Genomic DNA, 18,945 nt, shown 5'->3' on the forward strand with positions numbered 1-18,945 from the left:
CAGAGGATGGTGCCCATGTTGCAGAAGAAGACCCCGGCCCAGCAGTACAGGAGCTTATGTCATTATGGTTTGATTCAGCTCATAGTCTCACATCAGTTTACTCAACAGGGCATCTCATGGGAGGAGTTCATCTCCCGTGAGTTTTTCACAGTGCCACCTCAGCCACATCAGGAGGTCATTCATGAGGAGGGAGGACCATCTCAGCAGCCTGATGCTCCCGTCACCCGACATGTCAGCTCCACTCCTTTGGTCACTTATCAGAAAGGCCCAAGGGCCTTATTTGCAGCAGCTAGGCGAGTACTATCTCCACAGCAGGTGGAAGGGGTCTCGCCTTCATCTTCAGCTCAGCGAGTGTTATCTCCACATCAGGTGGAAGGGGCCTCGCTTTCTTCACCAGCACAGGTACTACAGAGGGGCAAAGAGCCCATGATTCATGAGGATCCGGTGATTGATCTTGAGGTCAGTTCTCCTAGCCAAGAGGCGAAGGAGATCATTCAGCATCTCAGGGCTGAAAATGATGTTTTACAGAGGAGACTTGAGGGTGCTCAATGGACTATTACTTACCTGGAGCAGCGGAACAAACAATTGGAGGATGAGAAAGCGCTTGATGAGCTATGGAGGATTCGTAGCGACCGAGTCTTGAACCGTAGAAGACCCGGTGATCCATTGCCTGCTGACCGAGAGTCAATGCTCATTCAGGAGAATTCTCACTTGGAGAGGCTGTTGGCTAAGGCCAACCAAGAGAAAAAGTTGCTGAGAAACATGAAGAATCACTATTGGGCAAGGATGCATGTATGCAAGGCCAAAATGAAAATGTTCCAAAGGAGGTTGTCCGAGGCTCTTAAGCGGAGGAAGAAGACCAATCCACTCCGTATCTTGGCTGAGGCATCCCTCAAAGATCATGGCACTCACTAGCATCAGCTACAGCACAAATCCCAAAAATTTTTGAGAATTTTGGGTAATTTTGGCATTTTTTGGAAATTTACAGGTTTTGGCTCCTCAACGGGTCTCACCCCCGGTGAGACCCTTTGTCATCGTAGCTCCTTTTTGCAAAAACTCAGCATTTCTAGATTTTTCATGCAAAGTTACATATGCCTATGGATGGACTTGAGTTTTTATGGGGTTTTGGGCCTCCAGAAGGTCAAAATACATGCAAAATTTGACTTTCTGCCCCTTTTTTGAGTTGCAGAAGCAGTCTTGGGAGAATTGAGTTTTGACTGGGAAAATGAACTCCAAATTCAAAAATTCTAGTTGGGTTGAAAAGTAGACTCGCAGGCCTTTCCAACGAGCTATCCTGCACCCAATTCTGACACCGGGAAGTTCCCCAAACAGAGCTCCAAAGTACGCGACCTGTTGAGAAAAGGGGCGCGACCCGTTGAGGAAATTTTGCCAGATTTGACCAGTTCAGCCCAGAAATTGCAGATTTGACTCTTTTCGACTTTCTGAGGTTAATGATGGTCTTCATGGATGTAATTGTGACACTTTTTGGATACTTTTACTCTTTTTTAACATTTCTAGAAGATTTATGCATGTAAAGGGTAAAAATTGAATGTATGAACTGGTTTCCAAGTTTATAGAGGCAAGTTGTTTTGACTGCCTATTTTGTAGTGCTTAGTTTAGAAGTGGTTCAAACAGCTCCTAGGATAGTTAGCTCGACCCATGGAGGCAGGGAAAGAGGTTAGATCATCTATATTATGTACTTTCTTGTTCATTTTCATGGTTGGACTCTAGAGGGAGAAGCTATCATTGTATTATTCACTTGTATCTCTGCAATTTTTGGCTAAGGAAGACCAGGGTTTTGCAGTCATCTTTGGGATTCTTGTGGACTCATGTGTTGATGATTTGTATCTTAATGTACTTGTAAGTGTGTTTATGTGCTTCATCTCCTTTCTTTACTTCTGCATATTAAACAAATGAAGTGTTAAAGTATGAATTCATGCCTGCCATGCTCTGCTTTTAAATTTGTTTAATTTCGATGTTTTCTGCTGTCTAAAGAGAATTCAAAGTCATTGTTTGCTCTCTTTAACTCCTCCTCTTTCTTTCCTAATCATCCACTTCAACTAAAGGCATCAATACAGGCTCCTACCTCGCCCCAAAGACCCCCCTGCAGAAACTGTGTCAAATCCCCGCACCCTAAATTGCAGCTCCTCAATTTGCCACCAAAAACCCCCAAATCAACCTTTATAATCAGTTTACTAGCCTAATATCAATGTTACCTTGTTGGTCATCTCATCCCATTGAAAATCTACCGAGATTGACCGGAGAGAGCCTTCTCCTGCCCCGTAGGGCTAGCTACGAGGCTGAATGGTTTGATGTTGCCTTGAGGTTTACCTTTCTCAGCCTGAGGTGAAATCTCAAGCGCTAACAGATTACATGGATGCTATAGATGTGGATAGTTTTTATGAAGAGATTTCTAGACTCAAGACATGTATAGAAGAAAAGAATATGATCATTGATACTCTACAATTTCAAATTGATGAAAAAGAAAAATATCTTGAAAAGTTAGAAGGTGAAATTGTTGGCCTTAGAAAAGAAATTGAGAAAACAAAGACTATTAATCTTAAGTTCGTCAAAGGATCTGAAACTCTGGATGAGATCATCAATGTACAACGTTCTCCGCTAAACAAGACAGGTCTGGGGTATAATGGAGAAACATCTCAAGCATCCACCTCAAAGAGTTATCTTGATGCAGCAAGAAGGAGTGAGCAAAAGCACAATGGAGATCACCAGGTAAAGCATGGACGAATTACATCAAGAACGAACAAAGACTATCAGGTAAACCAAGGGCAATCTGTCTTAAGGGTGAACAAAAGCTACAACCAGCCACAGGTAAAATCTTCTCAATTTGCTTCAAGAATGGATGACAATAGAAATTACAATCATTTGGCCGGTAGATTTGATAATCGCAGAAGTTTCTTCAATGGGCAATGTTTCTCTTGCCATAACTTTGGTCACAAAGCAGCTCAATGTGTTGCATATAAAACAATCATGACTAGAGAAGCTCAAAAACAAAGAAGTATGATCGGGATTACAAAAAGGACCTATAACAACTTTTCGGCTCTTGAAAATGAAGTTGAATGTTCTATTTGCAATAACTTTGGTCATGAAGATTTTGAATGCAGGAGCAGGTTTCAGCAGACAAAGGAACAAGCCTCAAGCACCAGAACATGGAGAATAAAGGAACCACAAACAGAAAGATGTGGGATAGCATTTTATGCAGAGGGACAAGAAAATCTATGGTACATTGACAGTGGATGTTCGAAACATATGACAGGTGATAAAGAAAAACTTGAATCATATTCTGCTTTAGAAAAGGGAAAGAAAGTTTCTTTTGGAAATGATACTCCTGCAGCTATAAAAGGAAAAGTCACTGCTCAGTTAAAAGAAAAGGTCAAAGCTGGAAATGTTTTGTATGTTGATGGATTGAAGCATAATCTTCTAAGTGTCAGCCAGATGTGTGATCAAGGAACCGAGGTGATATTTAGATCAAACGGATGTCGTGTTCGTGATCTTGATACAGGTGAAACAGTGATCAAAGGTAGAAGAACTCCAAATAATCTATACATATTTGAAGAAGGACAACAACAATGCTATTTGAGCAAGGATGATGAACACTGGTTATGGCACCGGAGGTTGGGGCATCTAAGCTTTTCACAAATAAGGAAAGCATGCAAATATCAGGCAGTTCGTGGTCTTCCAGATATCAAAATTCCAGACAACACCATATGCAAATCATGTCAGTTTGGAAAGCAAACCAGAACTAACTTTCCAGAGAAGGAAGGATCAGCTAGCATGCCTCTTGAGCTAGTCCATACAGATGTATGTGGTCCATTTAGGAAAAGGACACCTAGAGGAGAAGAATACTTGATATTATTCATTGACGATTTCTCCAGGTTTGTTTGGTTAGGACTTATGAAGCACAAAGACGAAGCATTCGAGAAATTCAAATCCTTCAAAGCCTTGGTTGAAAATGAATCAGGTTACAAAATTAAGTGCCTCAGGTCTGACAGAGGTGGGGAGTTTACCTCAAATGAATTTTTCGATTTCTGTGAAGAACATGGGATAAGAAGAGAATTCTCTACAGCTAGAACTCCTCAGCAAAATGGAGTGGTGGAAAGGATGAACAGAACAATCCAACAAATGGCTCGTGCTATGCTGGATGAGTCTGGAACTCCCGCAACTTTCTGGGGTGAAGCTGCATATGCTGCGGTTGTTGTTCTCAACAAAAAAAATGTCCGAGTGAACAGCACTCAAACTCCTCATGAGCTCTGGTATGGTGAGACTCCTTCGGTAAAGCACTTCAAAACCTTTGGGAGCAAATGCTATATTAAGAATACTGATGAGCAACTTGGCAAACTTGAACCTAGAGCAGATGAAGGCATTCTTCTTGGTTATTCTCCACACAGTAAAGCATATAAGTGCTACAATAAAAGACTTGGAAGAATTGTTGACAGCATTGATGTAGTGGTTGATGAAAAGGGATACATTCCTAGGCAAGTAAATCATGAAAATATCGAAGAAGATGAAGACTACCCTCAAAGACAGAATGATGAAGAAGAAGAACCTAAAGAAGCACCAGAGGAACAGATAAGGATAGAAGAGAAGACTCCATCCCGGTACGTTCAGAAGAATCATCCAGAATCTCAGATTTTGGGGCAGAAAGAAGCAGGTGTACAAACAAGAAGAACAATTGCAGAAGCTTCAAGCTATTTGGCATTACTCTCCTCCACTGAACCACAAAATGTAAAAGAGGCATGCAAAGATGAATGTTGGGTCAAAGCAATGGATGAAGAACTTGAGCAGATCGAAAAGAACAACACTTGGGAGTTGGTTCCTAGACAAAAGGATAAGAATGTTATAGGGACAAAATGGGTCTTCAAAAATAAGTTGAATGAAAATGGGGAAGTAATTAGAAACAAGGCAAGACTTGTTTGTAAAGGGTATGCGCAGCAAGAAGGAATAGATTTTGAGGAAACTTTTGCTCCTGTTGCAAGACTTGAGGCCATCCGAATGTTCCTTGCTCTCTCGAGCTTTCAAAAGTTCAAAGTATTTCAAATGGACGTGAAATCAACCTTTCTGAATGGAGACTTGAAGAAGAAGTATACATTGAGCAGCCAGATGGTTTCATTCTTGGAAATGATCCAAATCTTGTATGCAGACTGAAAAAGGCTCTCTATGGTCTTAAACAAGCTCCAAGGGCTTGGTACTATCGTTTGGACAAATATCTTCATCAACAAGGTTTTTCAAAAGGATCAGCAGATAGCAATCTTTATATAAAAATTGAAAATGACAAATTGCTAATACTTGTTGTGTATGTAGATGACATTATCTTTGGCAGCAATGAAGAATCTATGAGTCAAAGCTTTGCCTTGGTGATGCAGAAAGAATTCGAAATGTCCTTGCTTGGAGAATTGACATATTTTCTTGGCCTGCAAATCCAACAAAAGGAAGGAGGGATCTTCTTGTCTCAAACCAAGTATCTCAAGCAGATTTTGAAGAAATATGGCATGGAAGATTCAAAACCAGTATGTACACCCATGGTCACAAGATGTAGTCTCAGTGCAAATGATGAATCAGCAGCAGTACATCAACCAACCTACAGATCTATGATTGGAAGTCTACTTTATTTGACAGGTACCCGACCAGACATCATGCATGCAGTGGGAATAGTTGGAATATTTCAGGCAAATCCAAAGGAAACTCATCTTCAGGCAGTAAAGAGAATCTTCAAATATCTTCAAGGGACTCAAAATTATGGCTTATGGTATCCTAGAGATACAGATCTCACACTTCATGCTTATACTGATGCAGATTGGGCCGGAAGCGTGGATGACAGGAAGAGCACAAGTGGTGGTGCATTCTTTATGGGCTCCAGATTAGTATCTTGGTTCAGCAAGAAACAGAGTTCGATTGCCTTGTCTACAGCTGAAGCAGAATATGTTGCTGCTGCATCTTGCTGCACTCAACTCCTTTGGATGATGCAGACCTTGCAGGATTTTCAAATCACTTGTACACCACCTATCTCCATCTTATGTGATAATACAAGTGCAATCAGCATTTCAAAGAACCCAGTCATGCATTCAAAAACCAAGCACATACCAATCAAGTATCACTTTCTCCGGGAACAAGTGCTTGAACAAAAGGTCAAGTTGGAGTATGTTCCTTCTAAGGAACAGGTTGCTGATATACTCACCAAACCATTGCCTAGGGAGACCTTTGAATACCTCAGGCAAAAGCTGGGGGTTGTTGATGCATCATCTTGTTGTTGAATCTCTTCTGATTGTTGGTTTTATGCAAGGTTCATCTGAAGTATATGCGTACATGTGCTGGGTTGCGGATTGGTCGAAGATCGAATGACACAGGTTCAGGGGGAGCATATCATGCATTGTTGGCATTATGGAGGAAGTACAGAAGGAGATCATGGATGCTGGTCTGAATATTGCTGCAATATGTCTCTATCTCTTTCATGGTCATTTATGGTGTTTGATAGATTATGGTTCTTCTTTGCAGATCTGGTTTATAGTCAGGGGGAGCATGTTCTTAGGGGGAGCATAACCCTTTGCCCTTGACGTCAAAGGGGGAGAATGATGTTGAGGATCTTGAGGTTGCCATCAAGTCCAAAGGGGGAGATTGTTGGCATTATGATTCTGGTATGGCTCTATGTTACAGGTGTTGTACTTGATGGCAACTCACTCTAGTGGAAATGTTTTGTTCAGGCTCTCAAAATGTTGGAAATTAAGAGGCTCGCAGGTGAATGGTTCAAAAGGTGCGGACCCGCAGGCACGTCGTTCATGAAGTGCGGTCATACTCGCAGGTTACCCGTTCAGAAAGTGTGGTCCCCCAGTTCACTCACTTCAAGGCAGAGAAGTGCGCTCATGTGGGGTTTCTTATTTTTGGCCCGTGGTATTTAGCCCGTTGTTCATGATCCTATGGTTTTGGCCCGTGGTATAGGATCTATTTTAGCCACGGTTTGGATCCCTTGTATTGATTATTGATGGTTTTGTCCCATGGTGTGAATAAGGACTTGACTATAAATAGGGAAGGAGATCTCTTGGCTGAAACATCTTTGAAAGTTGAATATCTTAAGATCTGAATTTTGGGTTATCAGTTTTAAAAGCTAGATCTAAATCAAGGTAAAAATTTAAAGGCGAATCTATTGCTAAGTTGTGATCTCTCGGGCGCATAATCAGATCTGTGGATCTGACTGTTTGTGGTACATTGGAGGACTGTTAATTTGGCCCTAATCAGAGGTTCGCAGGCGATCTACAGTGTGAGTGCGGGGGTACGCAGTACAGAAGAGGGCGCAGTGCGGGTATATGCAGTGCAGCTGAAGGCACAGTGCAGGGTACGCAGTACAGAAGAAGACAAAGTGTGGGTATACGCAGCGCAGCTAAAGGCACAGTGCGGGGTACGCAGTACAGAAGAAGACGAAGTGTGGGTATACGCAGCGCAACTGAAGGTGAAGTGCGGGTATCTGCAGGCTTATTTTGGTGAAGTTGCGGACCTGTTTGAAATCTTTGTTGGCTGCCTGTTTTCTATTTGCTGCTGTGTTTTGGGTTTAGGTTACTGGTGTTGATTTTCTGTTTACAACATTCTGAGAAGTTTGGGTGGCTCATTGGTTTGATTGTATAAGGGGATTGGTTGATTCACATGTACTTGATGTTTGATGTTCTTGGATCCAGTTTGAAAATTTATGAAAAGTGGTCCTTGAAAGAAAAGAAGTAGGGGGTTGTAGCTCCCTTCCAGGAGAGACTGAAAACGAGAGAGAGAGTTGTAGCTCTCTGCAGGTTGTAGCCTGCGTACTGGTAAAGGACTGCACCAGTACAAAATCATTGTAAAAGGAGTTTCTAATTGAAAGAAGATAGAGACATATTGCAGCAGGTGGTTTTCACCCACATTAGGTTTCCACCTTATATCTGGTGTTCTTTTGTGTGACTATTTGCTTTTCTTGTTCCTGCTCATTATTTTATGATACTGACATACAAAGTAATGATCAATATTTGAATAATTATTCAAAGTATAAATAAGGAAGATATATTGAAAAGAATTTGATAATACTGATTCACTCCCCCTCTCACTATTATTTCCAACATAATTATCTTTACTCTCTCAATTTGTGGAATGCAGAGTTTCCCACAATGATATAAGAGTCGGTCTTTCACATGATAGTCCAATTCTTCTACTCTTTTGCCTTGACTCAAAGTTGCATATACATCCTTAAAGTCCATGTCTTGAGCATATTGTTCTATGTATCTTTCATGCAGCACATAATTATGCTTAAGTATGGTAGATGCATTTATAATGCGTCTAGATAACATGTCTGCAACCTTGTTATGTATGCCCTTTTTGTATCCGATGACTAAATGAAACTGTTGTAGAAAACCCATCCATCTGTAATGTCTTGATTGTTGCAACTTAGTTTGGGAGTGTAGATATTGAAGTGGCTGATGATCAGTATGTATTACTGTTTCTTTTCCCATTAAGTAATGTTTCCACTTTTTCACACTCTGAACTAATGCATACAATTCTTTATCATATGTAGGATAGTTAACTACTGCAAGATTAAAAGTCTCAGAATGATAACATATGGGTTTACCGTGTTGTGTCAACACTACTCCCATTGCATAGTCACTGGCATCAGTTTGGATCTCAAATGGTCTTTGTAGATCTGGCAGTGCTAGTGCAGGTGTTGTACTAATCTTTTCTTTCAAGGTGTTGAAGGCTTTCTGTTGTTTGCCTCCCCACTGAAACACCTTGTTCAATCCTGTCAAAGCATATAAGGGAGCTGAGCTGCAATTGAGGAAAAATTTGAAATGAACTTCCTCCAATATTGTGCTGCTCGTAAGAAGCTTCTCACTTCTGTAGCAGATTTGGGTTTAGGCCAGTTTACAATGACTGCCACTTTAGAGGGATCTATTTTCAATTCACCTCCCCCTACTATATGACCCAAATAATTTAGAGAGGTTTTGCCAAATTCACATTTGAAGAGTTTAACATAAAGTTTTTCTCTTCTCAAAACATCTAATGTCTGCTTAACATGCTTTAAATGTTCTTCCCACGTTTTACTAAAAATCATAATATCATCCAGATACACAATAACAAAATCATCAAGAAAAGGTCTGAGTACATCATTGTTTAATCTCATGAAGGTAGCAGGAGCATTAGTTAGGCCAAAAGGCATAACGACTCCATTCATACAATCCATGCTTTGTTTTGAAAGCAGTCTTCCATGCATCTTGTTCTGCAACTCTGACCTGATGGTATCCACTGTGCAAATCCAGCTTGGTGAAATAAACAGCTTCCTTTAATTGATCTAAAAGATCATCTATGCGAGGAAGAGGATAACTATTTTTTATTGTTATCTTATTCAGTGCTTGGTAATCAATGCACATTCTCCACGAGCCATCTTTCTTTCTCACCAAAATGATTGGTGACCCACATGGTGATGTGCTAGGCCTGATGAACCCTTTCTCGAGCAACTCCTGCACCTGCTTCTTGATTTCAGCATTCTCTAAAGTAGATAACCTGTACATCCCAATGTTAGGCAAAGGAACATTTTGCTGCAAAATAATATCATGTACTATTCTCTTTTTGGGTGGCAGACCTTGAGGTTCTTGAAACAAGACATCATACTCTGAAACAATCTTTTCTATATCAACTTGCTGATCAGCATTACGGCCCCCAAATACATTGGTTTTATCATATTTCTTTTCCTTTACAACCATTAGTAAGAATTGTTTGCATGAATTTATCATTCTTTTCATCTGTCCTGAGTTTAGGAGAGTATAATTATTTTTGAGCTTATGAGCTCTTACAAAGTATTCGATTCCATCTTTAACAAGTAGATACTTGTTCTCAGCTCTATAGAAAATAGCTTTTCTATCATACAAGTAAGGACTTCCTAAAACAATTCCACATATATCTAAAGGAATTACATCTAACTCAACCTCATCTACAAATGCTGACCCAAAAGAAAACTTTAGTTTGCACTGTCTAGTCACTTGTATTTGTGCTTTATCATTCAACCATCCTAATGGGTATGGCTTCTTATGAGGTGTAGTTGCTAATCCCAATTTCTTTACAATTGCTTTAGAAATCAAATTTACTTGTGAGCCACTATCAAACAAAGTATCAATCTTTTGATTATTGGAAATAACTCGAATATGGAAAAGCTCACGTCTTTTTCTCTCATGTTCTTCATCAACAACAGATTGAGCAGAATTACTAGCAGATGCTTCAGAATTCTTACCTTTTATACCTGTGGCTGCAATGATTGTTTCATCTCCCGAGTCTGACCCCAAATCTTTCTGCATAGCTGCAGCATCTTTCTTCTTCTTGCCCTCAGACTTCTTAGGTCTCAGCTCAGGATGCAGAATCCAACAGTGCTCATCATCATGCCCCTCCTTTTTATAGTGAGTGCATGAAGCTTTGCCATTTTGTGCAGTGTTAGCCTTCCTTGCTTTCCACTTCTCCTTTCTTTTCTCCTTGCTCTTGCTTACAGTGGGTTGGGATGGTCCCCCAACTTCTGGATTTCCATTCTTTCCTCTAGCTTCTAGATGAGTATCTTGTACAAATACCTCATCTATACTAGTGGGATTAAACATGAGGATGGTATGCCTCATGTAGCTGTGTAGACCACCAATGTACTTGAAAAGAGTCTCTGGTGATTCTAATGAGATACCCAACATCAATGCTCTTTTCCTGAACTCTTGAGTATACCCTTGCACACTTTGCCCCTTCAACTGCCGAAGAGTTTGCCAACTCATCATGGCTTGTTGCCTATAGGCCAATGGATAGAACTGCTTTTGGATTGCAGTAACAAATTCACTCCAGACAGAGATGGTCTTACCATGTCTTTTCATATCATCTTGGGTTTTTCCTTCCCACCAAACCAAGGCAGTGCCTCCTAGGCGTAGGCTTGCCAGCTGAATCTTACTCTTGTCGGAGTCTATGTTCTGTACTCTGCAATACACATCAATTTGTCTAATCCAATTGTCCAACTTTTCAGCATTTGGCTCTCCATCATATATAGGCAAATCAAATTTAACATCTAACTTAATCAAAGATGCTTTCTTATGATGCATAGGGCTATTAGGAGGTGTGAGAAAGCTTTCTTCTTTCCCCTTTCCTTTGGAGTGGTTTTGGGAATGAGATTCATCTTCTTCTTTATCTTGTTTAGAGCCTGATAAGTCTCCATCCTTATGCTTTCTAAAGTCCCTATACATTTCTTCTACCATAGACTTTATAGCTAGGAAACTCTCTATAAATTGAGGGTCTGGCCCTACATAACCTTCCTCTGACATTGTCTTCCGAGAATAGACTCTCCCAACTTCAGGATTAGTTTCCACCAACTCTCCTTCTCCTAATTTGAGCTTTGATCTAGTGAGCATTCATAGCTAAACCAACATAAGCTTGTCTAACCTTACAACCTATAGCTCTGATACCACTTGATCTGATAATCACCCTATGAGTCACATCAGTTGAAGATTTATTAAACAAAAGGTATTACAGACTCATGTGATGGTGTGCGTTCTGTGTTATTTAAGCAACAGATCGATCAGATTGCCAATACACAAAAACTTAAATGGAAAGACAGCAGAGAAATACAGTAAGCAACACAAAGACACAAACAATTTTAATAAGGAGTTCACCCTATCCTCCAGGCCTACATCTTCGGTCCAGCTTCAGTGGTGGCCTTGTTTTATTGTGTCCTTAAGCAGAGAATTACAACATAGGGACTCAATATGAGTTCTCCTGAAGCAGGTTTGCTTGGCAGGGTGGTTCTTGGATTCCCCAAGCCACTCAGAGTACACAGACTCTCGTTCTTCCTACCAGCTCTGTGACCCTCGGTCTATAGTGGAAAGAGCCAACTGTGATGCTCAATCCGGACAGATTCCTCTATGGGAAGGCTTGAATCTTCAAGCTCTCTGGTGCTCGATGCTGCCTGTGGTCAGCTCGGCCCTCTGTCTCCTCTGCTTGGCTTTACTGCTCTCTGTGTTCAATCCTCCTCTCAGGGTTCACTATTCACTGTCTTTCTTCGTCTCCTTCATTAATTCGATTGTCTATGTTCATGGATTTAGCCACTTGATCTTCATGCTTGTTCGGTTCCTCTCCTGCCTGCGTCGATTCTCCTTCCGCCAGTGTGCTGGGAGTTCCCTGTTCGGTGTCAACATGAACGCTTGGGAAGTAACCACGTGTCCCCATCTAACTGGTGCCATCATGCTTCATCGGTTCGTTTCTTCCGTTGCGTCAGGTATGCGTTCTTTCTCCACCGTGGCGGTCAAACGGATTCCAAATCCTTTTAGAACGCGGCTTAATCTCTCGTCGATTCCACTTCTTTCCATCGGGCGCAATCTCAGCCATCCAATCTAGGCTCCTCCAGATCCAACGTCATACGCACGTCAAGCGCAGTTGACTTGCTCGACCGATAACGCGCGATCACGGCGATTTTTCTCTCACCTCCACTGCCACGCATCAATCGCTGAGTGTGATTGCTCTGCTTCCTCCAAAACCTCTTACCATTCAAGGGCACCCCGATCAATACCTCCGGTTTCTAGGGCGTAGGTCCCGCCTTCATACGTTAGCCCTTTTTCCTTTTTCCGCCCACGGTCCTCTGGCTCCCAACATGACCGAGTGCTTAAGGCTTCTCCATTTCAGCCCTGTTTGCCCAGCGATGCGCGATTAGTGCTAATCGTGCATCAAAAATCAACTCCTTTTCTCGTTTCGGGGCTCCTAGGGGCTACATCGACCTCCTGCGCGGTCTCCATGGGTCTCGGTCAGTGCGCTTTGACCGAGGTCCTCGTCGTTCCACGCCGGCTGCCATGGCCACTGGTTCAGGTGTTTTTTATTGTTGTTTTGGATTTCATTAGAGATTTGTTCGACCTGATTTAGTCATGGTTCTTTGACACTTGTTTATGGATCCGATTCGGATCAATGCATCAAAGGCCTTTTGTTGTTTTCCTCCCCAATGAAAAACAATTTTCACACTAGTCAATGCATGCAAAGGAGCTGCTATGGAAGAAAAATTAGCAATGAATTTCGTCCAATATTGGACTACTCCCAAAAAAATTCTTACCTCAGTGATTGTCTTGGGCCTTGGCTAATTCAAAATGACATCAACCTTGTAGGGATCTATTTTCAACTAACCTCCTCCAACAATATGACCCAAGTAAACTAAAGAAGTTTTTCCAAACTCACACTTTGACATCTTTAAATACAATTGTTCTTTCTTTGAAACATCAAGTACTTTTCTCACATGCATGGCATGTTCATCACGAGATTTACTGAAAATTAAGATGTCATCTAATTAGACTATAACAAACTCATCAAAAAATGGCCTCAACACATCATTCATCACACGCATGAAGGTAGTAGGAGCATTACATAAACCAAAAGGAATAACTAGCCATTCAAACAAACCTTGTTGGGTCTTGAATGTTGTCTTCCAAATGTCTCCTTCAGCAATTCTAATTTGATGGTAGCCACTCCTTAAGTCAAAATTAGTAAAATACTTTACATCTTTCAATTGATCAACTGCATCATCTATTCTAGGCATTGGGTAACGGTTCTTTACCGTAATCTTGTTCAATGCACGGAAATCCACACACATGCGCCATGTTCCATCCTTCTTTGGCACAAAAACAATAGGTGACCCACATGGTGAAGAACTTGGCCTGATGATCCCTTTATCCAACAACTCTTGAATTTGATTTTTAATTTCTGCATTTTCCATCACTGACATCCTGTACATGCCAATGTTAGGAAGAGGACAATCGTGTTGCAATTGTATTTCATGTTGGATCCTCTCTTGGGAGGAAATCCTTTCGATTCCTGAAACATCTCATCATATTGGTTAACAACATAAACTAATTCAGATTTCAATATTGAGTCACAACCTTGAAAAGCTTCATTATCAATATCATTCTTGGGTTTGATCATTAGAAGCAAAAAATTATTGCTAGAATTCATTAGTCTTTTCATCTGCCCCACATTTACAAGTGAAATATTTAGTTTCTTGCTATGGGTTCTTACAATGTATTATACTCCATATTTGAAAAAATGGTATTTGTTTTCATGTCTATGGAAGATACCTTTTATGTCATAGAGATATGAGATGCCCAAAACTATACCACATAAATCTAATGGCACAACATCAAGTTCCACTTCATCTATGAAATTTGCAGTAATGGAAAATTTCAGTCTACACTTTCTAGTTACTTGCAATTGTGCATTGTCACACATCCATCCTAATGGATATGGCTTATGATGTGGAATGGTTTCCAAGTTTAAACTTTTGACAATTTTTTCAGGGATGAGATTGGCTTGAGAGCCACTATCAAAAAGAGTATCAATTTTGTTATGTTTTGAGATTACCCTTACGTGGAAAAGTTCTATCCTCTTCTTTTCACTTGCAGTTTCATTGTGTAAATTTGAAGTACTAGTGCTAGAAATGGAGTCCTTACCTTTTATCTCCATGGCTGTGATTTTAGTTTCATCACTCGAATTGGATCCCAAATCATGTTGAGTGGTTACAGTTGTCATTTGTTTTCCCTTCTTGTTGAATTTCTTTGGTTTCATATCAGGATGAAGCTTCCAACAATGAGCTTCATCGTGACCCTCCTTGGAACAATGATTATGTTAGTTTTTCTCCTTCCTTCTTAATGATGATTTTTATTTCCTTTCCCTTTGAAACCATTTTCTTTTCCTTACCCTTAAATGGTTTTTTGCTACCGTCTTCTGGAATATTTTTCCCTCTTGCTTCTAGATGGGTGGCTTGCACACAAAACTCATCTATACTAGTGGGATTAAACATAAGGACAGTATGCCTTAGGTAGTTGTGTAAACCCCCTATATACTTCAGCAATTGTCTTGTGATTGCAAATCTACACCTAACATTAGAGACCTTATTCTAAATTATTGGTTGTAATCTTTCATATTTTGACCTTTAAGTTGTCTAAAGTTCTGCCAATTCATGATGGCTTTCTACATATATGTTAGAGGATAAAAATGTCTTTTAATTGCAGCAATGAAATCAGGCAAAGAAATTGAGATCTTACCATTTTTTTATTTCTTCTTATGGCTTGGGTTCCCACCATATTAGTGTTGCACCCTCCAATCTCAAGGAAGCTAGCTGAATATTTTTGTCATCATCTTTAAGGTTTTGAATTCTGCAATAGACCTCCAACTGACGAACCCAATTTTCAAGCTTCTTTGCGTTCACTTCACTATTATCCATGGGTAGTTCAAATTTAACATCAAGTTTTAACAAGGGTGTTTTACCAATTCCTTTTGAGGTATGTTGATGAGTATGAAAAGGGTTGTATTGGCGGAAGAGGATGAAGATGCCTGTGGAGATGAAGATGAATATGATGGTGGATGTTTACCTCCATTTCCATTACCTCCTGCTCCTGAATAACCTTCTCCTTTTGGAGGCTTGGCTTTTTCACCCTATAGTCTTGCATTTCTCTCTTCATAGAGGACTTTCACCATCTATGTCATGTCAAAGAAAGCCTTCCTAAAAACCTTCTCATCCTCTGACATATTTGCAAGCTCTCCTTCGTGTGACATGCTTGTTGAAGCTTCAACTACAATTTGAGGTAGAACTAGGTTTTGAGATTATGGCAATCTTGCTCTCCTTATCCTTGTCCCAACTTCAGGACCTTCAACCAACTTTCCTTCTCCTCTTTTGAGCTTCAACCTTGTAAGCATCACATTCACTTGCAAACAGTTAAATCCTCCTTGCACAAATAAAACCAAGAGCTCTGATACCAAACTTGATCTGAATGGGAAAATTAGTTTTGTTGTGCTAAATTCCTCTTCAGAATATGTAAAAGTGCTTAAGGATTCATGAGGTTAATTGCAAGTTTTATCATGAGTTTTTGAGTGTTTTTATGTAAATTTCATGTACAAATTAACATAAACAAATAACTGAACAACAACATACAACAGATAAAAACATCACCAAAACAATATCACAACAGCACATGATGAAGGAGTTCACCCCGCCTAGGCTACATCTCCTTGGTCTAGCTTCCAATGGCTTGGCCCTCTCTATTATGCTCAAAAGTGTGAATACATTAGTTTACAATGCTCAAACAGCTCTGAAACCTGCTCCAATGGCTCCAGAATGCCCAAAAATGCATGTCTAACCTATTTCTGCTCCCAAATTGGTCAAAACTAAAGAAGTTATGGCTTCTCCTAGCTCTTGCACTATTCACTCTACAATTTCCCAAAATGCATCCAAAAATGCATTTCTAACCTATTTTGACTCTGGGCGAATTTGTTGGAGCGATTAAATTCCAATGCAACCTTATTTCTGAAAATTCAGGGCACATGGGGGGGCCACATGCCCGGGGGCTAAGGCCACATGGGGGGCCATGTGCCCGGGGGATGTTACATGTGCCCAGGGGCTGGCCCCTTTCCCGAATGGCGCAACACTTCAACTTTAAATATAGGTCAACAACGTTAGTTATTAAGAACTAACTTGTGGTGTGTTAGTAACGGCTTGAACTTCGTAACTTGGAGGTCATGGGTTCTACCCCCGCCCACTGCTTCTTAGAACTTATCTAATTTTTTGTGGCCCTTGGGCTGCCACATGGCAGCCCCTCGCCATGCCACATGGAAGCCTATGATTTGCCACCTAAAACCCAATCAAAACATGCCACTTGTCACCACATGATTCGATGGAGGAAAAATAGTCAGTGCACCGTCACCCTACCATGTAGGCATGGCTGGTCAGTGCCACGTCAGCAGTACAAACTGCTGACTGGGTTGCGTGCATATTTTTTTTAAATTCGCTTGTTTAGGAAAATGAACAGAACATGTTTCTAGGAGCATACAGAGTCTGTTTCGTGTGAAACGAGATGAACAAGATTTAGGATGACGAGCACTACACGGTCGTTTAGGTTCCACACTGATCCGACAATTTTGAATTTTGAGCAAATTTTTGAGCACTTGATCGAGGCATCATTCCCACCTTTGCATACCCGATAAGTCCCCTCCATCATCATATGATGGGGGGAAGTATCCCATGCTTGGGGGCATGATGTCACCCCTGGCTACCTTCTCACTAGATCAATATTAGCCTTTGCTTAGACCTCAACGGTCTAGGTATGGTTGATTATCCTTTCATTTCTTATATAGTTTTTCCTATCGGCCTCTCCAACAAGCCATATGCACATCACATGTCATAGATGTTTGATATCATATCTTCAAATATTGTACTCTATGTGATACCACACTTACTACCTAGTCCCCATGTTTGACTTGGTGGGTGGGGATGATCCTAGACCTTCTCTAGTAGTTCATTCTTGTATTCTATTTTTACCTTGATTCTTCACCAAGAACCATCCTTTAAAGAAGCATTAAGGCCATTTTCAAGAAAAGTAAGGCAATTTACTTGAAAGTCGCATAACCAAAAACCATAGCTCGATTTGACGAACTGTCAACACCATTGGAAAGCTCCCACCGAGCACTATAATGTGTCTCTATTCATTTTTGGTAATTTTAAACTTCGCGAGGAAGCCATTTTTTCCATGGGATCTCACTTTGCCGCCTATTCAAATCAAATATTTTCATATGAGTCGCATGTACTCTGGCACCACTTCGTCTCTGCACTTGTCGACTTAGGTGTCAATTTTATTCATGAGTAACCATTATTTACTCATGTTTTTACGGAATCCTTTGGGACTCCCCCATGTGGCATCATCATAGAGTCACCCTTGTTTAGAGCATCAAAGATGAATCACTCCTGCATCCATGGAGTCTATTTAGAGTCCCATCAAGTCCTATTACATTATATTGTCCCTCTTTGCATTGCATTCATCCCATTTTTCTCACATTTGGCCTCCAACTATTTTGATCTGTCTTTTAAAAACCTTCGTATGTGTAACTGACCATCCCCTCTAGAATCAAGTTATTTGTTGCTAGGTCAACCATGCATATCCTGCTCTGACAAGGAAACTCATCAATATACCATTCCTACCATTCCTTCATAATTATCCCTGGTGTCAATCTATCAATGACATTACTATATCCCTCCTATATTTGTTGAGGAATCATCATTGCCTCAGCTTCAGCACATATTTTCTAAAAGAGTGGTTTAGAGGGCAGTGTACCTTGGTTCCAACTTTCATCATTGTTCGGTACCTCAAATCATCATTTCCCTTTGACTTGGTTGTTTCTCGCATGCTCGAATCCAGCTCATTATCACACGATTAAGAATCGTACACTTGATGGTCCAGTGATCCAACAAATTGTACCAACATTTCATGGGCATGTGTGAGATTTCCTAAACCTCTTGAGGGGGTGGCCCTTCAAGTAGACCCCCACAATCCCAAATGACAACATATCATGATCCAACCTCAGATGTTGTTTCATTGATTTGAATGGCTTGGTTTCCGCCAATCACAAATCCCACATCATGCGTGTCTCCTTCATATAGTCCATTCAAACCTTTAGAACCCTTTCCTGTTCATCTAGGCTTCTTTGGTTGTGATCTCCCCTTCCTCTCATCTTGGGGGGGCATTATGTCTCATGTACTCAAATCAACAGATGCTATTGATCCAGTCTTGGCCTATGTTTTCCAGGCACACTATGTATATGGGACTCATTATATCAATGTACCATTTTCTAGCTTGTTGATGCCAACACATCATGTATCATGTACTTTGTTTCTCATACCCACATTGTTGGACACGTCATTATTATTTTTACTCAATTATCTTGGCGGGTATGGGTATGCCCCCCCCGCCTCATTTTAGATTATGTACTTACCAATAAAAGGAGAATCCTATCAGATGTAGGTCTCGACCCCTCCATTCTCAGTCCTTCCTTGCCTCACTTCAGCTCTCTCTCTCTCTCTCTCTCTCTCAGTGTCTCGTGAAAGTGCACACTACAAAGTATTTCATTCATATGATTTTCCCTTGACGCTCTTACATTGGGAGG

Source organism: Pinus tabuliformis, chromosome 8, assembly GCF_031772625.1.
Source record: "Pinus tabuliformis cultivar Carrire ecotype Pingquan chromosome 8, CPIR1, whole genome shotgun sequence".
Lineage (NCBI taxonomy): Eukaryota > Viridiplantae > Streptophyta > Pinopsida > Pinales > Pinaceae > Pinus > Pinus tabuliformis.